This window comes from Leucoraja erinacea, chromosome 1 (assembly GCF_028641065.1).
Source record: "Leucoraja erinacea ecotype New England chromosome 1, Leri_hhj_1, whole genome shotgun sequence".
In the NCBI taxonomy this organism is placed as follows: domain Eukaryota; kingdom Metazoa; phylum Chordata; class Chondrichthyes; order Rajiformes; family Rajidae; genus Leucoraja; species Leucoraja erinaceus.
In genome coordinates, this window is record NC_073377.1 from 146392775 (window position 1) to 146418408 (window position 25634).

The 25634-nt window shown below is 40.6% G+C and overlaps 1 long non-coding RNA gene across 1 annotated transcript; it reads left to right on the forward strand.

Annotated features, from left to right (window-relative positions):
* The first annotated feature begins 225 nt into the window (after positions 1-225).
* LOC129703049 (uncharacterized) lies at positions 226-25374 on the forward strand. The gene is made up of 4 exons (XR_008724503.1): positions 226-495; positions 1966-2037; positions 2237-2306; positions 23357-25374. It is a non-coding gene; the product is annotated as an uncharacterized LOC129703049 (long non-coding RNA).
* Positions 25375-25634: the final 260 nt, after the last annotated feature.

Genomic DNA, 25634 nt, shown 5'->3' on the forward strand with positions numbered 1-25634 from the left:
TTGATTTCAGGAGAGGTGCCCAAGTGCCCATGGCAATCGGATAGGTCTTACAAGCCTTTGCTTGTTCTGACAAGGCAGTTATGTTGGCGATCACATTAGCTAATAATGTCACATTTATTTCCCACTCCAGAAATGTACAACAAAGACTGTCAGCTGCCGCGACTGTTCCATTTCAAAACCCAACGTCACTCTGTTAAAGCTCAGTTACAAATGTTCCATTCCTATTAACTTTACAAGGCTGCAAAACCTAATTTGGGTGCAAGAGGTTGGGTAATTTTCTAGGTCCTGGTACCACTCGCGCAAGTCTGCTCAGTAACAGACTTGTGATTGTTAAATCGTGAAGATTTTGTAACATCTGCAAGCTTCTAGCCTGCAGATAATATGATATCTCCAACGTGATACCTCGGAGCATAGTTCCACTGATTGCTTTCGCAGTTCTGCTAATTCCAGGTTGTCTTGACAATTTCGCTGACAATATCTAAGATTTGATCTGAGGTTTGTTTTAATTCATACATTTTCAGCATAAAACTGCACAATGTTCGATTAGTAATTATCATCTTTGAAATGTTTATTTTGAAAGATTGAGTCATTTTTTTCAAAGAGGAGCCAGTTAGGTACATGCCATAAATAATTCACAGGGCGGGTGAGAGGGTGGGGTGTGGGATTAGCCAAGTTGCTTCTATGTGGAGACAATGCAGTCTAAAGCCTCCTGCGCTATAACTATTCTGTAGTTCTGTGTGTCTCTGGGATTTTATAATTTCTTGTAAAAACTACACTTTGACAATACAATAGTGGAAAAAGAAGTAAATGAAAGATAATAAATAAAAGGAAAGGTTTTCCTCATGTGTTGATTCTGCAACAGGAGTAAACATTTTGCTTTGTTTAAAAAGTGCTGAAAAATACAAATTTCATCCGATTGTTTTAATCGTTCAATGTGCCTGATTTTGTCTTTTGTTATCGTTGGGGACTTGCACGCAACAAGAGACTAAGAAAATTGTAGCTGAATTCATATTTGCACCAACTACTGATATTTTTAAGCATGACTTTAAAATTATTCGATGTAATATTAGTTGCAAAATAAAGGGCAAATTTACGTGTAATATCTCTTTGAAATTATTTTAATAAATCAGAATATTATGTTTGTTAAAATACTGACAGAATAGTTTTCTATGTTTGCATTAATCTGATTGATGCTAACAGCACATAAAACCAGATATTCACATATAAATGAGAAAGAAGTTATCGTGGTTCCCTCAATAAATCTGCATAATTTGTCGGGTTAGGTGGTTGCGTTTATCTAACAAATTAATTATCCTCAACATCCCAAAGCTCTTCCGAGTCAATTAATTACAATCTGCGAACCTGTTACATGAATGAGCTAATAATTTGCTTTTGATGGCATCGAACAATAGACTGGAAAAAAGTATTTATATTGTTCCAAAAGTACATGGGAATCATCTACATGGTGGGAAGATTTACTAATTTATCCGAACTTTTTCACTTCCATCTATATACTGCTACATTCTATTGAGTTCATAGACGTCTGCTAAAAAAATATCACCAGCTGAGTCAATCCCAATCTCTATGCAAAAAAATGTAAAAGATTTATGCACGATTTTGCTCCTACTGAAATGCTAATAAATTTTTAATATGTTACTAGTGCAATATAAATGTTGTTTATCAATATATCGCCATGAAATTGTCCGAGTTCAGTGTCTCTAACATTTATTAATATTATGGATTACAGTGTACCTACTTGCCAAATATTAGATTATCACTTTTCTACTTCTTGCGTATGGCATGCAAAGCCTAAAGTTGTAGGACAACTTGTAGATTATCACTTAAAAACTGCATATAATAACATTAATCTCTGTTCATTTAATGAGTAATAATTTATTTATTTTGGATTTTATCTATACTTTATGAGGTCTGTGGTGTCACTAAATTTATTTTCGCTCATTCCAGAATAACACAAAAAAAAATACAGATACAAATATGGGAACATCAGAGTTTAACTTTAAAAGCCGAAAGAACAAAGTAAGAAATTATGTACTGTTGTTGAAACTGTGCACAATTTTCATTGTAATTGTTTCGTCCAAGTGGATTAACAGCTCAGCTTTTCAGAATAAACACAAATGGGGCAGACTAACTGTCCAACTAACATATCTTTGCGCTTGTAGATAATCAAATAAATTGTTATTTTAAAAATGTGATTTATACTTCTATTCACGATTAGAAAGGATAGGATCACAACCAATGGAATTCACACCAACTGAATAGCAGCCCCTTGGGACTCTGCACTTCAGGTTAGAACTTTTTAATTTAGCTTTTTCTTTCTACTGGTGTGCTAGGTAATGTATAGTACTTTGTTTTGGCAATGATAGTTAATAATTTACTGCTTTTTAAGTTGTACCTCAAAGCAAATTATTTGGATATGAGGTAATTTTTCTCAAATTTCCTCTCTGATGTGAGTGACTGATAATGAAGTGATGATTAAATAGGTGTCATTCACAATACTGCATCTGGGCAAAACTGCCAAAGAAGGGGAACCTGGTACCACATCATTATTTTGCCTTGACAATGATTTATGATAAGCAAGCAATGTGTAAGGTAAGGCTCATGAAGCCATGGTTGGACAACTAACACTCATTGCACACTTTGTAAAATCACCTTGTAATGAAACATTTACAATTCAGGGTGCTGACAATTTGTTTGTCATTTAAATTTATTTCTGAAGAATTTCATGAAATTAAGATGTATTGTTTAACTATATAATATTTAAAGCAGCACTAAACACAGGTTCAAATAAAAAAAAACCATAACTATTTCTATGACATAATAATACTTATCCAATCCAGACCTATGGGGAACACTATTTAGAATTAAATATCTTAATATTTTGTGTTGAAGCAAGAATTTCTCAGACTGAGCAGTAATCGTTTAACTCTTCAAAGGGAGTTTTTCTGTTTGATAGTTTGAGTGGAAGTGTTAACTCTCTTTTACAATTTGTTTACTATTTATAAGAAGCTTCACTGTGGAATAAGGAGGGGAAACAAAATTGTGCTGAATAGCAGCAATAAATTGATTTTATCAAGTAAATAGCATTGCACAATGGAAAATGACCTGGAGAAATTATATCTGTGGATGGTGAAAAATATTTTGACTCAAGCACACAAAATGTAATTTTTTTCATGTTATTAGTATCTCAGACTTTATTGTTCATTAGCTTCTAAGTGTATAATTGTCTGCGTACACATCTGAGTACTTTTCTGCTATCACAAGAAAGCTATCAAATTGGTTCTTCCAAGATGATTATTTGGAAAGATTAACAATGTATTCAAAATAGGATGAGAGGGCATCTTATAGAAACATAACATTGTTAAGGGATTGGACAGGCAAGATGCAGGGAAAATGGTCCTGATGTTTGGGGAGTCCAGAACCAGGGGTCACAGTTTAAAAATAAGGGTTAGGTCATTTAGGACTGAGATGAAGAAAAACTCTTTCACCCAGAGAGTTGTGAATCTGTGGAATTTTCTGCCACAAAAGAAAGTGGAGGCCAATTTACTGGATGTTTTCAAGAGAAGAGTTATATATAGCTCTTCGAGCTAACGGTATCAAGAGATAGGGGGAGAAATCAGGAACGGGGTACTGATTTTGGATGATCTGCCATGATCATATTGAATGGCCATGCTGGCTCGAAGGGCCGAATGGCCCAATTCTGCACCTATTTTCTATATTTCTATGTTTCTAATAATGCACAATACTACTCAACGTCCAATATGGCTCTCCCAATCTCATCCACCTTGTGCAACAATCAATATCCAACTCCTCTGGCAATATCAGCAATGGTCTCCCGACCTCCTCCTGAACCTGATGGGATCCACAATGTCTAACCCACTCCTTTACATGCCACAGACCCAATCCTAATCTGGTCTCCAACTACTCAAACAGCTTGCACCTGGTCTCAGTCCAGGATACCATGCTTCCCTTCAGGTGCAGATGAGTACAAGAAGGAAAAATGTAGTAATGATAAGATCATGGCCTTGGGCACGAGTGAAGTTTGCCGTAATGTAAATGGTATTTTTCGGAATACTATGCAATGACCTTGTAGCATGGCTCATATGACATGTAATAACTTTGGGACTAGTTTATCACTCTGGTAAATTAAACAACCATGGAGTTTACTACAGCAATATTGAATGGATCTGTAATTTGTCTGCCATCATGTAAACTTGAACTTGAAACTTGAACATGATCTTACAATATTTCATCTGCAGTTTCAAATTATAATGAATGTGTTTCATCAGACTCACTTTCTATTGTTGCTAGACAGAAAATGCATTTATTTCACATTTCACATTTCATCATCACATTCCAAATTACCTTGATTATTTTTTCTCTGTCTTTTTATGCATCAGTGTCGACTTTAAAATTAGAAAATGATGTTGTTGTCAGGCTATGGGTGAAAATCTCTTTATTTTATTGAACCCAAGTGTACTTCTGTGGTATTTTGATCCTCATTTTGGATCTCATTCGTAAAAATATGTTTTGAGAAACTGCTGCTGATGTAACAGTTAATATGTTAACAGTTGTAAAATTCTTTTGGATGAAATCAAGATTGGTCATGTAAGATATGACTGACATTTTTAAGTACATTTTTAAGACATTTTCACACAGCTGTGGAGAAAAGCAGTGAGTGTGGCATTTTGGTGTATTATAGAGAGAGGACAGAGAACTGAAGATGTATCAGCTCAGACCTCTTGTCCCTACTCCTCATGCAGGTTAAAATATATGATCTATTTGCTCTTTATGACAAGGATAGAAGATACCGATAGGAATAAACGCGAACTCAACTTAAATGTAATAAGGAAGTCAGACTGACTGCTTCCCTGATCTCTCACGAACACATCAACAATATCTGCTCCTTGCAGCATTCCTCTGTGCAGATGAAAACATAATACCAGGTCAAAAATGCTAACACGGCAATCTGAGATTTCAATATCAATATCAGTTTTATTCGTCACTTGCACATAAAGTGCAAGTGAAATGAATTTGCCAGCAGCGGTACAATGAAAAAGAACATACAAAGACACAATAACATTATTTTTAACACCAACATCCACCACAGCACTCATCATCTGCTGGAAGGCACAAAATTTGGCCAGTCCTACTCCATTTTCCCCCGTGGTCGGGACTTCAACCCTTCATAGCCGCCATTGCGAGCATCCAGAAGTTCCGACAAGGCAAAGTCCAGATAAAGTCCAGGTAAGTCCTGAATTGTTGCTTCCCCACCAGAAACCGCGGCTTCAGGTTGGTGTAGGCCGCAGGCCGGTGGTCGAAGATTTAAAGTTCCCGCCACGCCGCAGCCAGAACACTGCAGACTGTAGGGCCAGCGGTCAGAGCTCCTCTCCAGGGGTCCCCGGCGAGGGACCCCGCTCCTGATGGTAAGTCCCCGCTGCGCCCGTGGTAGAAGTAGGTCGCGGGTCGGCGGTCGGAGCTTCTTCTCTTCCTGGCTCCCCAATGTTGTGGACACCGGGCCAGCAAACGGAACCCTACCCTCTGGGGACCCCCGGTGAGGGCTCACTCGCTCCGCGACAAGAGTCTGCGCTGCACCCGCCGCTGAAGCCCCGGGTGCTTCTCCGAGAAATGCCGCCCAATCCTCGATGTTAGGTCATGGGGGAGGCGACATGGAAAAATTTGCCTCTCCGTGGAGGAGGCGACCAAAGCGGTTTCCCCCTTACCCCCCCCCCCACACCACCCCCTACACACGACACACTGAGAGACATTAAAAACACACAATAAAACACACTAAACAAATGAAAAAAAAGTTGAAAAAACTAACACGCAGCTGGCAGGGCTGCCGGCTTGCAGCACGATCACTGACATACCGATTTATCAACTGAAGAAGGATCTCGACACAAAACGTCACCCATTCCTTCTCTCCAGAGATGCTGCCTGTCCCGCAGATTTACTCCAGCATTTTGGGTCTATCTTCGATTTAAACCAACATCTGCAGTTCTTTCCTCCACAATCTGAGATTTATAGTTGGTTCTGCTAGAAATCTCAAATTCTCATCTAATCAACAGAAGCATCAACTTATTCCCCAAATTAGAATCAAAATGCATCATTGATCTAAAATAATTAAAAGGTTGGAAAAACAATTAAATTAAATTATGTACACTTATGGCTGGTCATTAATTAATTGTTGGTATGGAAATATAGTTAATTATTTGTTTGCTCCTCAGATCGTTCTGTCTCTAATATTTGCTCAATATAGTCCACTGTTGATCAGCGGCTTGTGAATTGGTTGGGAAGCTTTGTAGGTTTTTTTTTCCCTTCTGATGTTTGCCGATTTGCAAGACCACCAGGCATGTTGTTACCATGCCCATAGCTTGAATTACCTTGCTTGTTTCACAGGCTATTGCCTGAAGTGACTATTAGTTCTAATTACTCCATCGCCGAATGCTTTGAAGCACCCAAGAATATCCCAGGGCAGTTTGGCTGGTGAATTCAGGGACGTCTTTGACCTGCCATCAATGACTATGGCCACGTTACGATGTACTGTGCAGAGCTCCACATTAAGCTGGAGACAATAATGGATGCAATAAAAGAAGGCAAGTGTCACAGCAGAGGGCAAGATCTAAGAGAATTAGCAGCACTTTCTCCTCAGCACTACCACCACAAGGCAACAACCGAAAGTTTAAAAGGATCATATTTTAAAATGACATTCGGAAAAAATTAGTTATATTTATTTAACAATACTAACTATACACAAGCTTAATTTACGTTGTGTTAGTTGTACAGAAAAATTTAAGCCATTTTTCTTTTTATTTTAATATACCTCAGCATATCATTCCTGTTAGGTATAAACTCTTAACTCTTGCTACTTGAGTTTTATCACACAAATTATATGATGATCATTTCACAGTGCCTTTGCGATATGTTTAAGTACTATACAGCCTGAGAATGTTGTACTCATGAACATGTTTTTTTAAGCAAAAGAAAGGTTTGGACTGAAATCTGCAATACTCAGGAGTAAGAGTTTATTGGGAATGAAGTCACACTAACAATCTTGCATAAACATAAGTATTCCTGGCAGTTTTGTGACTTAACAGGTTGTTCTGAACAGGGGAAAGGGATATGTTTTGACCAAGGAGCATGCTTAGAAAAAGGAGAGTTTCTGTGACAAATCTTCTGGCTTATTCTCACAGTGATCTTTCACAGTGATTAGAAGCTGCCTGGAAACAATTCCTTTTTAAATGTTATTGCCAGCTTAATCCCCTTTCCATCCCTAAGTATGAATCTGCCCAAAACCTTTCTTTCGGATATGATGTTTAACTGGTCTCCTTGCTCAGAATAGATCCCACCAAGAACAAAAGAACAGCAGCATAAAAAAAGTAGAGAGTCGCCCAGAGTCCTGGCAAACATTTATACCTAATTTATAGAAATTGATAAACTGGGCACATCCATTGCATTTTTACAGTGGACAAATCGCTACAAAATAAAACTGATTGTATCTCTTAGGCGGGGGGGACAGTTCTGATCTATAAATGTATATTAATCTCTCCAACCCATCAGTCTGAAGAAAGGTCCTGACCCAAAACATGTCCTTTGGCCATTTCCCTCAACTGATGGTGCCTGACCCGTTTCTTTACTCCAGTGTTTTGATATAATTATAATTCATTCTTTATTTCTTTAGTATATCTTCTGCAGGCAGATTAGATGCGGCAGGAATGCCCATTCTTTATTCGAAAGCCAATCAGTCATCACATCCAGGTCAAACGCATGTAATGTTTTGCCAAGATGGGTAGAGTGGAAAAGAAGGGTTAGATCTGATGATGAAGAATTGACAGGAAAAAATGGTGGGAACTTGTTCTACCCAGAAGACAGGGGGCTAGAATTAGTATAGGTGGAGACAAGGAACAGCATTGGGCAGAAAGTGATCCAAGGGCCCCGTAACTGTAGCACAAACAAGTGAACAGACTATCACTTGAGAAATACTGTCAGTTTGTGGCAAATTAAAGAATCCAACTATCATGGTTGACTTTAATCTTCATTGCGACTGGGCAAGTCAAGCTAGCAAAATGATGCCCATAGATAAGGTCGCAAAATGGAGTTCAGATAATTTCTAAAATTAATACATTGCAAAATAAATTGGTGAACAGGGGCTATTTTAGATCTCGGGACGTATAACAAAACAGAATTACTCAGCATGACTTAGCAACATTATAATAGAGAATGTGTAGGAAAGAACTACAGATGCTGGTTTAAATTGAAGATAGACACAAAATGCTGGAGTAACTCAGCGGGACAGGCAGCATCTCTGGGGAGAAGGAACGGACAATAGGGTAGGTGCAGGGGTAGGCCATTCGGCCCTTCGAGCCAGCACCACCATTCAATGTGATCATGGCTGATCATCCACAATCAGTAACCCGTTCCTGCCTTCTCCCCATGTCCCCTGACCGCTATCTTTAAGAGCCCTATCTAGCTCTCTCTTGAAAGTATCCAGAGTATCCTGTTGCTAAGTAATGGGTGACGTTTTGGGTTGAGACCCTTCCTCCGACTGATTCAGACTAATAAAGAATGTTTTGTAGAAGTGATCATAATATGATACAATTTGATACAATAATATGATATAACATGAAAGCAATCAGGAGGGCAGAAAGAGGACATGAAATGTTGTTGACAAGCAAGAAAATCCCAAGACACTCTACCGATATATTTAGAGTAAACAGTGGCTAGGGAAGGTATACGTCCCCTTAAATATCAGCATGGCCATGTCTGTGTAGAACCACAAGAGATAAAGGAGATATTAATTGAATTCTTCTCATTCAATTTTATTGAGGAGGAGAATAATCACGGAAACTAAGGAATTGAGGCATAGAGTTGTGATGTCATCATACACCAATTGACCAAAGTGGAGGTATTGGTGGCTTTAAAGCAAATTAAGGTAGACCACACCAGGTTCTGACCTAGTACATCCTCAGATCTGTGGGATGCAAGGGATAAAATTGGGGATGCCCTTTACATCATATTTAGCCACAGGTGCAGTTCTGGAAGACCGGAGGGTTGCTAATGATGTATCTTTACTTAAGAAAGACAGCAAGGCCAAACCAAAGAATTATAGGTTGATAAATCTGATGTCAGTAGTGAGAAAGTTTTTAGAAGGAATCCTTAGGGAAAGGATCTACCAACATTTGGATAGGCACGGACTGATTTTAGGGATAGTCAGCATGGTTTTGTGCATGGTAAATAGTGTCTTATAAATATGCTAAGAGTTTTTTAAAGAAGTCACCAGGAGTTTTAGTGTGGCAGGATAGTGAACGTTGTTGGATTTTAGAAAGGCCTTTGACAAAGTACAATATGATAGGCTAATCTGGAAGGTTACATCTGATTGAATCCAAGGCATGCTCACCAATTTGGTTCAAAATTGGCTTGAAGGAAAATTCAAAGGGTAGTTATGGGCGGTTGTCTTTCTGATTGGAGGCCTTTGACCAGTAGGGGTTAATACAGAGCTGCAGGGGTTAATACTGAGGTTTCTGCTATATTTCTGTTATATACATTGGCAATTTGGATGACAATGTAGTTAACATTGTTGCTAAATTTGCAGGTGATAGCAGGATTGGTGGCATAATAGACAATGAACAAGATACAGGAAGACCCAGTCGAAGTTAACAAGACATAGCACATTGGTGCAATCATAAAGAAAGCCCATTAATGCCTCTACTTCCATAGAAGCTTGATGAGATTCAGCATGTCACCAAATGCTCTCTTGAACTTCCGCAGATGTATGGTAGAGAGCATAATGCCTGGTTGCACCGTTTTGGCTACTTGAACAGCCAGGAATGAAAGAGATTGCACAAAATAATAATAATAATAATAATAATACATTTTATTTGTGGGCACCTTTCAAAAGTCTCAAGGACACCTTACAGAATTTAACAAGAGTAAAAAACATATAATCGGAGTAAAATAAATAATAAAGACATCACCAATGCACAAATTAAAGACAGAATTCGATCCAAAGACAAAAAAAATCAAAAACACAATGTGAAGAGAGAGCAGCGGCAGCTAAACCGTGCCAGCGTACACTCTCCTTTCCGACAGCCATCTTGGACACATACTAAAATAATCACTTACACACAAAAATCATCCCCCCACAATGGTTACCACTGCGGGGGAAGGCACAATGTCCAGTCCCCATCCCCAGTTCTCCCAAAGTCAGGCCTATTGAGGCCTCCGTTATTGCCTCTATGGAGGCCCGATGTCCCTGGCCCTGGTGCTGTTGCCCCAGTGTCGGGAAAGTCCTCTAAGCGGCTGGGCCTCCTGGAACGGCCGCTTCCTTACCGGAGACCGCGGCTTCCGAAGCAGACAAGGCCGCGCCGGTTTGGAGCTCCCAGGCTCCCGATGTTGAAGTCGGCGCCGCCCGCTCCGCTCCACAGACCTGCAGCCCGGAGGTGTTGAACTCGGCGGTCACAGCTCACCGGGGCTCCAGCGTATCGATCCAGTGCGGCGACCCAGGCAAGGCATCGCCCGCTCTGCTCCGCCACCGAAGCCGAGGTGCTGGGCGGTCCCCGCTAGGAAACGGCGCTCCATGCCCGCTGGTAGGCCACGAGGACGGGTCGACAGGGCAGCCCGGAGAAAAAGCTGCCTCACCGACCAGGTAGGGACCTAGAAATATAGTTACCCCCTTCCCCCCACATTAAAAAGTCTATTTCTCCCACAAACAAAACACAGGACTAACTAGAACTACAAAAAAAAAAGTGAATTAAATGGATGGCTGCTGGTTAGCAGCCGTTCCCCAAGATGGCTCCTCCTCCTCAAAATGGTGATCGCAGCCCAGTCCATCATAAGTACTGACCTCCCCGCCTTCAAAGGCATCTACAGGAGATACTGCCTCAATCAGGCAGCATCATCAATGACTCAAACCAGCCTGGCCACGCTTTCTTTTCATTCCTGCCATACGAAGACTGTGACTTCCAGGTTCACAAACAGCTTATTTCCAATATCCATCGAGTTATTGAACAACACAACCATCAACTAAACTATGGACTGTCTTGGTTACATTATGGACTTTGGGCTATTATATTGTTTTACTCAATATTGTTTTTTTATTTATTAAACTTTTTTTATTAGTTTATTATGTAATCTGAGGAAAGACATTCTTGCCATCAGTACAGAGAAGGTTCACCAGACTGATTCCTGGGATGTCAGGACTTTCATATGAAGAAAGACTGGATAGACTCGGTTTGTACTCGCTAGAATTTAGAAGATTGAGGGGGGGGATCTTATAGAAACTTACAAAATTCTTAAGGGGTTGGACAGGCTTGATGCAGGAAGATTGTTCCCGATGTTGGGGAAGTCCAGAACAAGGGGTCACAGTTTAAGGATAAGGGGGTAATCTTTTAGGACCGAGATGAGGAAAACCTTTTTCACACAGAGAGTGGTGAATCTCTGGAATTCTCTGCCGCAGAAGGTAGTTGAGGCCAGTTCATTGGCTATATTTAAGAGGGAGTTAGATGTGGCCCTTGTGGCTAAAGGGATCAGGGGGTATGGAGAGAAGGCAGGAACGGGATACTGAGTTGGATGATCAGCCATGATCATATTAAATGGCGGTGCAGGCTCGAAGGGCCGAATGGTCTACTCCTGCACCTATTTTCTATGTTTCTAACAAGACTATGTTTACAGACCTGTTATGCCGCTGCAAGGAGATATTTCATTGCTCCGTTTTGGTACATATGACAATTAACTTGACTCATGACCATCTTGATCTAGATCAGTCAACAAGGTGAGCTAAGGAATAGAAAATGGAATTTACTGTCACTTTGGCAAGTGTAAGGTATATGTCAAATTAGGGTGGGACTTACAAAGTAAATGGTAGAGTCTTGGAGAAAGTTGCAGATTAAAGTCATAATTGTATCTGCTTCTCTGGCTTCCTCCCGCTGCTCATCGCAGACACAGACTATCCTCTGAGGAAAAACATTGTCCACGAGGTCTCTCATCTCCTTCCCCTCACTTTAAGACATTCACCTCTGTTTTTACAATCCTCTAAATCTGGGAGTAAAGGGGCATGGTTCCCTAAAAGTGGCGAGTCAGGTGGACACTGGGGTAAATAGGGTGTTTGGCGCGCTTGCGTTCATTGGGTAAGGCATTGAATGCAACGATTAGGACAACTTGATGAAGCTGGATTAATCATTAGTGAGACCACACTTGCAAATACTGTGTGCAGTTTAGTTTAGTATAGTTTAGAGATACAGTGTTGAAACTGGCCCTTCGGCCCATCGGGTCAACGCCAACCTACTTTGCACTATCCTTAGCACACTAAGGACAATTTACACATACACCACCCAATTAACCTACATACCTGTATGTATTTGGAGTGTGGGAGAGAACCGAAGATCGTGGAGAAAACCCATGCGGTCACAGGGAGAATGCACAAACTCCGTTCAGACAGCACCAGCACCAGCACCCATAGTCAGGATCGAACCCAGGTCTTCGATACTGCAAGCACTGTATGGCAGCAACTCTACTGCAGCATCTCCGTGGCCGCCCACTGGTCGCCCAGCTGCTGATGGATGTCATTCAGTTGGAAATAGCGCAGAAGATATTTGAGGATAACAGCTGGACTTCAATTATTATGAGTGATTGATTAGGATGGGACTTTTTATTTGGATTGTAGGAAGCTGAGGGGTGATCTTATTGAGATGTACAAGTCTATGAGGGGCATGGATAAAGAAAGTGCTGTTTTCCGTATTGTATAGCTCTATGACTAAGGGAGATAACAGGTTGACAGACCCCCTAAACCACATTCCAATCATTCTCCATGGTAAACATCTTTCAGCTAAAGCCATAATAGTGCATTAATCTTTGAAAGTTATTCCTTAAGCCTGTAGAGCAATAATGAGTAATAAGGGTGGGGCAGCAGTTAGACCTACTGCCACACAGCTCCAGTAACCCAAGTTTGACCTTGAATCAGGGTTCTCTCCGTGTGGAATTTGTAAATTCTCTTGGTGACCATTTGGGTGTCTGCCCTAGTTTCCTCACACGGCCCAATGATGTGCTTTTTGCAAATTATTCCTCAGTAGGGGCACCTTCCTGTACGGGTATGGCTGCCCAGCCTGCAGCCGTCCATTTATTTCATCGCTTTTTAAAATTTTTAGTTAGTTGAGTTTGTGTTTTCAGAGTTCGGGGGGGGGGGGGAAGGGGGAAACTGCTTTTCAGGGTCTCTACCTGGTTGGAGAGGCGGCTTTTCCCCGGGCTGCACTGTTGACCCATCCTCGCGGCCTACCAGTGGAGCTGGAGCGGCGTTTCCTGATGGGACCGTCCAGAACCTCGGCTTCGGCGGCGGTGCAGCATGGAACGCTATCGCAGAGCGGGCGATGCCTTGCCCGGGTCGCCGTGCTGGAGCTCTGGAATGCTGAGACCGCATGTGAACATCGCAGAGCTGCGGGTCTGTGGAGCGGCCAGCCACGGGCGGCGGCGCTGAACTTTAACATCGGGAGCCTGGGATCTCTCGCCGAGATCGCCCATGTGTGGAGCTCCGTCCAGCACGGACTGTTGGCTTCGGAAGCTGCGGTCTCTGGTAAGGAGGCGGCCATTCTTGGCATCCCAAGCCGCTGAGAAGGTTCTCCCGATGCCGGAGCACCATCACCAGGCAAAGTAGGGCCTGTAACATCGGCTCCCGTAGTAGCGACTGCGGAGGCCTCAATAGGCCCGACTATGGGTGGCCATGGGGATGGGGGCTGGACTTTGTGCCTTCCCCATTGTAGGAACCATTGTGAGGGATGTTTTTATGTTTATTGTTAAATTCTTTAATCCTGTGTCTTATCTTTATCTGTGTGCTGCATGGCAAGTCAAATTTCACTCCATGTATGGTGTATGTGATAATAAATGTCCTTTGTATCCTTTTGTATCCTTTGTAGTACAGGTAAGTGGCCAAATGAATCAAAGGGAAAATGAACCTTGGACAGAAAATAGGTTATAGAAAAAATGGTACTGATGGCATTGCTGTACTGGAAGCTAGAATGGGCCTGTACTGGAAGCTAGAATGGGCCTGGTGGGCAGAACAGCCGTATTCAATTTGTTGTAATAAGTACATAGTATTACTGAAAATATATAATTACATGAAATGTTGCTAAAATGATCCATAATACAATGGTGAATATTGTGTATTCTATATAAAGCTGCAGTAATTTGTGCAGAATTGACAGATTAAGTTGCAGAAATCTGCATATGTCACTTTATTTTGGTTACTTGGATCCACTGAAAAACGTCCACAGATCTTTAGATTGTCAACCTAGATCGAAATGCCATTGACATTTATGGAGTTATATTTCAATGACAGTTCCACATGCTAATATTGTGTGTAGAAAGGAACAGCAGATGCTGGTTTATGAAGATAGACACAAAACGCTTGACTAACTCAGCGGGACAGGCAGCATCGTAGATGGAATAGAAGATATGGGTGATGTTTCGTGTTTACACCCTTCTTCAGTCACAGAATGTTTAGCATTGTACAACAGAAGGCAAATCGCACTGTTAATCTGATTCTGAGAGATGGATTGGATCCTAATCTTCTTCAAGAAGAACTACCAAACAAACCAAAGGTAGACAAAAATGTTGTAGAAACTCAGCGGGTGAGGCAGCATCTATGGAGCGAAGGAATAGGTGATGTTTCGGGTCGAGACCTTCTGCAGGATCAATTTCCTTCGGTCCATAGATGGTGCCTCATCCGCTGATTTTCTCCAGCATTTTTGTCTACCTTCCAGCATCTGCAATTCCGTCTTAACCAAACAAACCAAGGTAATCTTCATCCACAAGTATTTTACAACCCAAGGCTTTCCATATAAATATGAGGAACGCATAATTTAATCTTTAATTTTGACGATTTATTGAACTATGAAGTTTAACTATGATTTATTGAACTAACCCAGCATAAAAAGGATTTGTTGCCTCAGTTGTTTTTTCTCAGTTAATACAAAATGTCTCAATTGATGAAAAGGCTCGAGGCATTTTCACTTAATTAATTTGCATCATTATATTTCATTTACTCATCATTTGACATAGACCAATAATACGTGGAAATTGTCAGCTTTATTATGATTTTGCAGAGTTTCTAGTAAAACTTATCTTGTTAACGTTCAGATTAATTTAGTGCTGTATAACTAGATGGAAAGCATTAACAGGTAAAACAACCTCTGGTTTGAAACTCCCAAATCCACTAACGTCCTTAGACTTATGATAAAGATTTAACAATATCCACCCGAGCAAGTGAGAAAAATGAATTATCACTTTGGAATTTGTGTGACCTAATTGATTCAACGTGATGAAAGTATTATCAGTTATGATGGATGGTTGTGAGTTTGAGTATAGACACCCATGTGACCAACACACTCATTTAGGGTCAGGGGGTTTAATCTAATTTGTCACAATCTTCAGACCTTTAGGAAAAAAGGAAAACAAGTCAACTGAAATGTTTAACTTATATTGAAACAGATGTAATTTTATTAAGTGTTCAAAGCGGAGGAAGTTTTAGGAGGCAACTTGTGGGAACTACAGCCTCCAGGTAGGTAGACAGAAGATTAGATGGGTTTAAAAGTCATTCCTTAATGAGCGGGCTTGTAGTGATTTTTCCTTTAGCAGTTGGTACAAGAGTATTTATTTTCAAAGTACATAGTTAAGTACAATAATTGTTACCATTTCCAATAAGTAAATTGATAGATTTGTTAAGTAACCAATCATTTCAATTTGCAAGAAGGCGCACAGTAAACTGGGAGACAAAAAGCATCTGGAAAATGTTATCTCAAATTTGTATAAACCATTAAAAAATTCAATTGCAAAGATTTATGAGAGTGAAATTTGTGTGCAATGTGCAATTTGATCATTTTTTATTTAATTTTAAATAGGTAATGGAAGGGTTTTAGATTAATGTTTGACGTATTCTGTGTCATTTGCGTTGCACTGACATTGTGCAGATGATAGAAAAAGCCCCGAATTGTCTGGAATTTTAAAGAAAGGCAACAGTGCTCTAATTATATTTTAAAAATCAGATCAATCTTTTGTGTATGAACCACTAGAAGATTGTCTCAAAAGGACACAAAGTGCTGGAGTAATTCAGCGGGTCAGGCTGCATCGCTGGTGATGTTTTGGGTCAGGACACTTCTTCAGAAGGTTGAAATGCTGCTCTGGTGAAAATTGCCACAAAACCCGTGGTTGATCTGTGTATTCAGATACAAATCAACCTACATCTTATTCATGTTCTTAGTTACAACGATTAAAGTTGTGGAGGCCTAATTGCTGCGGGGAGTGGAAAGGAGAGGAGAAACCCTTTGTGCCCATGGGAGGCAGGAGTATGATAGAGAAGAGTACCTCATCTCCAAACACATTCTCTTATAGCTGTTGAGGCTGATAAGGGTATGGATGAATCACAAAATGCAAGCCCAAAGCCTGAATGTTGTGCTGTCAGGAACTCAACAACCTCAGTGGTGGGTGCATGGATTCTGACCCCTTTAGCAAAATGAGGACAGATCCATTTCGATATGGCCAAGATTGGTGAATACAACTTTGACTGCTGTATACCTTTATAATGTTAGAAATGTTACCAACTATTTGCCTTTTTTAATGCTTCTCTTATCTGTGTCTTGAATGTGAAATATATTACTTTACAGAACCTGTACATTTTTTCTCCTGATACTTTAACAATTCAAAGCAGGTCTGATTCCCTCAGCCTTCATGCAAGTCAATGGTCTTGATCCCCTCAGTGTTGGTGTGAGTCAGACCAAATTTCCTTTGTATTTAAGTGCTCTTCAAAAGTGTCATATTTTGATTTCCAAGATAAATTGGTCTGAGGGAAAAAAAATTGCCTCTGCTTTAATTAGAAAAGCATTAGTCTTTCATAAATTTCCACTGGGAAGTATAAGCTATCTAAAATAATATTGAATTCTGAAAGTAATTAGAAGCATAACTATGCTCCTTAGCATCTGTTTTTTTGTGCATTAGTAAAGCCCTTGGGGTCTGAAGGAGCATTGATAGCAATGCAGACTTCTGACCTAAGGTGGACCTGTCCTCAGTTTGCTAAAGGGGTCAGTGCCCAGGTACACAGCATTAATCAGACACAAGCAAATAAGACATAAGATGCCAGTAAGCAAGTTGTGCAGTTTCAATGTTGATGTAGAACTTTACAAGCTTTCCAACATCCAATGTTGATGTGGAATTTCATAATCCAGACTGCAGTTGCTGATTTACGAAAAAACCCAACAAAGAGCTAGAGTACTCAGCAGGTCAAGTGACGTCGCTGGAGGACTTGAATGGCCGATGTTATGGTTTGGATTCTTTCTTCAGACTGGTTGTAGTAAGGGGGAGAAAGATGGAAAGGTGGTGGGGGAGTGATGATGCCCGGCAAGTGATAGATCAAAGATAGACACAAAAAGCTGAAGTAACTCAGCGGGACAGGCAGCATCTTTGGAGAGAAGGAATGGGTGACGTTTTCGGATAGAGACACTTCTTCAGACTAGTCTCAACCCAAAACGTCATCCATTCCTTCTCTCCAGTCATGCTGCCTATCCCGCTGAGTTACTCCAGTTTTTTTGTGTCTATCTTTGGTTTAAATCAGCATCTGAATTAGACACAGTATCAGAATAGTGCTTTATTTGCCAAGTATGTTTTGCAACATCCAAGGAATTTCATTTACCAAGTCAATCATACAAATAAAAAGCAACAGATCACCCAAAATTTATTTTAACATGAACATCCACCACAGTGACTCCTATACATACCTCACTGTGATGGAAGGCGAAATAAAGTTCGAGTCTTTGCTCTTTGTTCTGCAGTTCCTTCCTACACAAGTGATAAATCGATTCAGGTAAGGGGAAAATTGATTGGCAGATGGGTTGACAAAGTTTAGAGATGAAAAAGAGACAAAAGGGTATCGGCTGTGGAGAGAGGGGAAGTAAACGTAATGACAGAGCAAGGGTATAGGGGGAATAGGGTGGGAGAAATGGGTGCACACAAGGGTTGCGTGCTGGAAAAACATTGGAGGAATGAGGGTGGCGGGGTTGTGTTACCTACAACTGGAGAATTCAATGTTCATACTGTTGGGTTGTAAGATACCCAAATGGAATATAAGGACTAACCTTCAGCAGGTATATACATGATGAACACCATGAAGTAGCCTCCAACAGAACTTCTTAAATTGATTATCAAATGTTTAGCAAAAGGATTTGAGTATAGAAGATGAGAGGTTCTACTGCAGTTGTACATGGTCTTGGTGAGACCACACCTGGAGTATTGCATACAGTTTTGGTCTCCTAATCTGAGGAAATACATTCTTGCCATAGAGGGAGTACAGAGAAGGTTCACCAGACTGATTCCTCGAATGTCAGGACTTTCATATGAAGAAAGACTGGATAGACTTAGTTTGTACTCGCTAGAATTTAGAAGATTGAGGGGGGATCTTATAGAAAATTACAAAATTCTTAAGGGTTGGACAGGCTAGATGCAGGAAGATTGTTCCCGATGTTGGGGAAGTCCAGAACAAGGGGTCACAGTTTAAGGATAAGGGGAACATCTTTTAGGACCGAGATGAGGAAAACATTTTTCACACAGAGAGTGGTGAATCTCTGGAATTCTCTGCCACAGAAGGTAATTGAGGCCAATTCATTGGCTATATTTAAGAGGGAGTTAGATGTGGCCCTTGTGGCTAAAGGGATCAGGGGGTATGGAGAGAAGGCAGGTACAGGATACTGAGTTGGATGATCAGCCATGATCATATTGAATGGGGGTGCAGGCTCGAAGGGCCGGATGGCCTACTCCTGCACCTATTTTCTATGTTTCCATGTTTCTATGTTTACAGGCAGAATAAATTACTTTGCCTCTTTCTGTAAACCTATCCATTGTAGGTGTGTTACCATAGTAGCTCAAAGATGCAGTAAGGTGTAGTCCAGGTGCTGCTGGACTACACCTTACTGTATAGCCCTAACATAAAGGCTTGTATGCAAGTTATTGCCATCTGATCATTTGTGGCTTTGAAGCTTTTTCCTGACATTATGCACAACTGGATAGACAATATAGACAATGCACAATAGGTGCAGGAGTAGGCCATTCGGCCCTTCAAGCCGGCACCGCCATTCACTGTGATCATGGCTGATCATCCACATTCAGTACCCCGTTCCTGCCTTCTCCCCTTACCCCTTGACTCCGCTATCTTTAAGAGCTATTTCTCTCTTGAAAGCATCCAGAGAATTGGCCTCCACTGCCTTCTGAGGCAGAGAATTTCACAGATTCACAACTCTCTGGGTGAAAAGGTTTTTCCTCATTTCCCTTCTGAATGTCCCGCCCCTTATTCTTAAACTGTGGCCCTTGGTTCTGGTCTCCCCCAACATCTAGTGTGTCCAATCCCTAAATAATCCTATGTTTCAATAAGATACCCTCTCGTCCTTCTAAATTCCAGTGTATACAAGCCCAGCCGCTCCATTGTATCAACATATGATAGTCCCGCCATCCCGGGAATTAACCTGATGAACCTACGCTGCACTCCCTCAATAGCAAGAATTTTGTTCCTCAAATTTGGAGACCAAAACTGCACACAATACTCCAGGAGTGGGCTCACTAGAGCCCTGTACAATTGCAGAAGGACGGACGTCTTTGCTCCTATACTCAACTCCTCTTGTTATGAAATCCAACATGCCATTAGCATGCCTATACTCAACTCCTCTTGTTATGAAGGCCAACGTGCCATGATTGAACAGAGGAGCTAGATGGGAGGAAAAAAAAGAGGACGAAGGAGGGATGTTAGCAGAAGACTATATGTTCTGAGGAATAAATCTTATTCCTGAATAGATTTATTGAGGAATGAATGGCAGGAGTGTTTGAGGCCTGGCAACTGCTTTGCATCCAAATATGATAGAGCTTTGGCTCGAGATGGAGCAAGCTGTGATAATACAGTTGCAAGCTGAGCTTCCCGTGCAGTGCTAAGATTTTGGATGTATGCTGCATGTTGCAATGGAAACCAATATTTCAGCTATTTGTCGCCATGTCATTAATCTAGTCATGGAGTCATAGAGTCATAGAGTGATACAGTGTGGAAACAGGCCCTTCGGCCCAACTTGCCCATACCGGCCAACAAGTCCCAGCTACACTACTTCCACCTCCCTGCATTTTGTCCATATCGCTCCAAACCTGTCCTATCCATGTAACAAGTTTGTCACTTATTCCACTCATATGACAATCAAACCTCCCTCATCTATATCCACTTACCACTTGTTAGGCTTTGTCCTTCCCACACCTCTTTTCCAGCTTTCATCCCCCTACTACAATCAATCTGAAAAAGGGACTTAATCCCAAACTTCACCTATCCATTCCCTCCAGAGCTGCTGCCTCACCTATTGAGTTATTCCAGCACTTTGTGTTTGCTCAAGATTCCAACATCTGGAGTTACTGACAAATACAGATAAAGAGATACAGCACGGAAATAAGCTCTTCGGCCCACTGAGTCCACACCGACCAGTGATCCCCGTACACTAGCACTATCCTACACACCAGGGACAATTCTTACCATTCTTACCATTCTTACTGAAGCCAGTTAACCTACAAACCTGCACGTCATTGGAGTGTGGGTGGAAACCGGAACACCCAGAGAAAACCCACGCGGTCATGTATGAAAACGTACATACTCCGTACAGACAGCACCCAGGGGCATTAGATGTGTGTCTATTGGTCCTCTTAACCACATCGTCTCCCCCACTCTCTCCAATGAACATCCTTCTTCCCCGTCCCGAGGATTTGGGACATCTCTCCTCCTTTCCACAATAACAGCCTCAACCTTCAGCATGCAGTCCGTGAAACTAACAGATCCACACCCTATGGTCAGCCATAGATCTCTCTCCCAGAACAGATGTGCCTGCAGAGCAATTTCCAGAAACTATTCCTGACATAATTTGGCACAGGGTGCCATTCTGAAGTGGTCTCTGGACACGATTTAACAAGCGAGCATTATGAAAGTTAGTGGGATCTTGATGATGCCAATCAATATCGTGTCTCCAGTTCGGAAAACAATCTATTGAGAGGGCATCTTAAAATTGGTGTGCTGTCTGTATTCCATGGAATTGGTTCGGATTCAATATTAGTTAGAATTCCTGTGCTCATTTTTGGAACTATAGTACTTAAACTCTAGGAACTCCAAAATTGGCTCAGAAATCTTTGTTATCAGTTTTCTACCATTTATCAATTGGGGTCTAACTCCAAACGGCAGGGTGGCACACCAGTAGAGTTGCTACCTTACAGCGGTTACAGAGCCAGAGACCAGGGTTCAATCCTGTCGACGGGTGCTGTCTGTATGGAGTTTGTACGTTCTCCCCGTGACCAGCATGGGTTTTCTCCGAGAACTTCGGTTTCTTCTAACACTCCAAAGACGTACAGGTGTGTAGGTTAATTGGCTTGGTGTAATTTTAAATTTGTCCCTGCTGTAGGATAGTGTTAATGTGCAGGCATCGTTGATCATGACGGGCCGAAGGGCCTGTTTCCGCGCTCTATCTCTAAACAAATAAGCAAACTAAACTATGAAAGTATGATTCTGGTGCTGCATTATGTTTTTAGACTTAACATGTTTCTATAAAGTGTGCACTTGTGAAAGTAACGCAATTCCTCCACCTTTTTTACCTCCCTCCATAAGAACAGGGTTTATAACCTCTATTTGGATAATGTAAACTTGCATGTCCGGAGAGTATGCTAACATTTTGCCACCTATCTTCCTCTTGTGGTCATTTCTTAGTTTTGAGTTAAGTGTTCAGCTCCAGTTTTACAGGGCAGCTGAAGAAGAGAAAAGGTTGAAAGCTAGATAGATTTGTTAGGGAGTTTCCTCAGTGGCTGGCACATGGCACAGACATGTTTGCCAAAGGCACAGAATCTTTCAATGATAGTTACTCATTTGCCATCATGCCCCATCAAGTACATTTTACCCAAAAAAAAAAAAACTACTCTGTTTCCAACATTAAACATCGGTGCACGCCCGCTCCTATTTTCTTTTCATGGTTCGGTCAATTTTAGTAACAGTGTCAGAATGTTCTAGAACATTCTGTTAACATGCGGTGGGGAGGTGAGAAGTCAATATTGGTCCGGGAATAGGAATGTCATTTTGCACAATCAATTTGAAATAAGCTGTTAGACTTTCTACTAAATTGGAGTAACATTTGGTTAACACTGATGCAGTTGACAAACCTGTTGCTTAAAAGTTATATTTTTGTCAGAAAGAAGCAATTGTTTTTTCCTCAACTGCAATAACATTAGCAGTCATTGCACTTCTCTTCCACCCAGGACATAGAAACATAGAAATGAGGTGCAGGAGTATGGTTCTGGTGCAGAGTAGGCCATTCGGCCCTTCAAACCAACACCGCCATTCAATATGATCATGGCTGATCATCCAAAATCAGTATCCCATTCCTGCTTTTTTCCCCATATCCCTTGATTCTGTTAGCCCTAAGAGCTAAACCTAACTCTCTCTTAAAAACATCCAGTGAATTGGCCTCCTCTGCCTTCTGTCAGTTGAGCATGTTGTCAAACCAGTCCTTTAGCACAGGCAATACTCACAGACACATGACAGCACCAATTGCTGTCCATATGGCTTTGTTAATCTGGGCTGATCCCACTGAGGCATCAAGAATATTTTTTAACAGATGAGACTAAACAAAGCAGCTCCAAATAGCATTACCAGAACAATGGTCCACTTTAGGATACATCTTGGCCTTTGTAAATTATTAGTATTAAATCATATCTCAGCAGTGTTGCTTGCAGTTTTAGTTTCTACACAATCAATCCATTTCCCACCATTTTTCAGTTATTTGAGGTTACTTTTCTTAATTTCCACAATAAATAGCACCTACTTTTGCTTGCTTACTTACTACGACTGCACAATAATATATCAGTCAATTCAACTAGGCATTTTAAACAGACAGTTCATTGTAAGAATAAGTAACATTTTCCAATCATAATAATCTTCTTAACTGAAATTTCTGTGTGAGGATTTTGGCTTTCCATTCGTGTAATTTGATCCAGTAACTGCTGTATGTGTTCTTTTTGTGACACATGGCAAAATATCACTTTCATGTCCTGAGTCCAAGTTACCAGGGGTACTGAAATCTTTTATGTTTACTTGGATGAACAAATCAATGACAGTTTAACTGAAATACAATCCATGCAAGTAGTATTTTTAATAAACAAGCTTCAATTTAATGTTTATGAGCATATCATTAAATGTGTTTCATATATCATCCTCTCAACTGAAAAGTAATACAGGACGTGCTGTTCTCTTGTATTTCAACATTGACAAAATTATTCAACTTTGTTCTTGACTTCTCTTTTACAGGATCCTGATGTGCGATAAATAATCTGCTAATGGTTTCAGCATCGTTGACAGGGCACCACAATATCTAATACCTTTCTGGAAAATCTGACAATCTCACAGTGCAATTTAGGACAAGACATTGTAAAGAGATGTCAATCTCTCCATCTTAGATATCAAAGCAAAGTCGTATCATCTTTCACTCTCATAGTGTGTTTGTCAGTGTCAAATCTTGGAGAAAATGTATTTGTGATTTACTTCAGCCAAACATTTAATGGAATGGGCAAATGTCCATTCGGCCAAATATCTTCACTCTTGTTTTACATGTTATTGGCATAAAATATTAAATAACATTCAGAAGCTTTGTTTACAGTTTCTGGCAAATTAAATAAAAATTAAAACAATCTTATTTACAATGGATGCTGCTGATGGTGTTCCGACAAGTTTTTTGACATTTGTATCAACTTTCCAAATAAAACTTTATTGAATTGCTTCTATTTGGAGTTTACCAATGCTATTGTGTTAGGATATTTATACCTCATTCATTTTGTTAAATGACGAGCTCAAATATGTTATTCTGTATAGAAGAATACATAGATATCTCAAAGGTAAAAATACTATACAAGAATACATTTCAATTGAGGTGATATTCTTAGTAAATTCAAAATATGTTAAATATCGGTCTTAGTGCTATTTGAATTGATTGTGTAGCAATAGTGATATCATCGGCTATGTCTCTTTGGAAAATCCTCCCGTCATTAAAAAACGCACCAATAAATCCATCATCAATAAATGCATCTTCCTCAATAATATTGTCAATTATCCATTTTCAACCAATCTATACTATTACATCAGGATCTACCCTCACAAAGCCTCCATGGAGGTTTGACATAACTACATTAGGTTCTTCAGCTATTTAAACTCCAATCAAATATTTTCAAGAATAATACAGTTATATCTGCTTCAGATGGCGGCATGGCAGCGCAGCTGTAGATTTGCTGCCTTACAGCGCTAGAGACCCAGGCTCTATCCTGACTACAGGCGCTCTCTGTACGGAGTTTGTGCGGGGAGCCGTGACTGCGTGAGTTTTCTCCGGGTGCTCCGGTTTCCTTCCACACTCCAGGTTTGTTGGTTAATTGGCTTTGGTAAAAATTGTCCCTGGTGTGTAGGATAGTGTTAGTGTTTCGGGATCGCTTGTCGGCGCTGATTTGGTGGGCCAAAGGGCCTGTTTCCACGCTACATCTCTAAACTAAACTAAATATACTTTGCATAGTTACATTTAATTTATCCACAGTAGTTGGCTGTTTCGTGTAATTTATCTTTAAATCATTTCTTAATGATTCCACAAAACTAAAGATGAAAGCCACATTCATGTGAATGTCAAACATGGCTTTACTCATGTGAAGGAAAGAACTGCAGATGTTGGTTTAAATCGAAGGTAGACACAAAATGCTAGAGCAACTCAGCGGGAAAGGCAGCATTTCTGGAGAGAAGGAATGTGTGATGTTTCGGGTCGAGACCCTTCTTCAGACGGGTATCAACCAGAAACATCACCTGTTCCTTCCCTCCAGAGATGCTACCTGTCCCGCTGAGTTCTCCAGCATTTTGTGTCTACCATGGTATTACTCATAATAGTTAAAGCACAAACCCTTGCTTCCTCAATATAACTGTGTAAATTGTGTTTTTCTTGTATCAATCCACCTAGACTCACAGTAAATTTTGAAAAGTGGCTCTCCAAAAAGAAGCCAGCATCACAAACATGATAGTAAAATGAGATGCAGTATTTGCAAATAGTTCCTGTTCTTTAACAGTCCAGAAGTGACTTTATCTATCATGAAGATGGGAGAAAAGCTTGCAGGAGAAGATGAGCTCCATTTAGAAGATGGGATGAAGGGCTTAAGGTCACAGAAGATTAGATAATGTATTTCATTTCCTCAGGAAATCCAAGAATGCTCTTTAGCCAATGAAATCCGTTGTTACGTAAGGTCATAAGGTCATAAGTGATAGGAGCAGAATTCGGCCATTTGGCCCATCAAGTCTACTCTGCTATTAAATCATGACTGATCTATCTCCCTCCTAAACCCATTCTCCTGCCTTCTCCCCATAATCTCTGACACCCATACTAATCCAGAATCTATGTATATCTGCTTTAAAAATATCCGTTGACTTGGCCAACACAGCCTTTTGTGGCAAAGAATTCCACAGATTCACATGTAGCTGCTATTGAATTGTCGCGGGTGATTTGCATGCAGCTACACACTAATATTAATAAAATAATGATCTGAATTTTAAGTGATGTTGA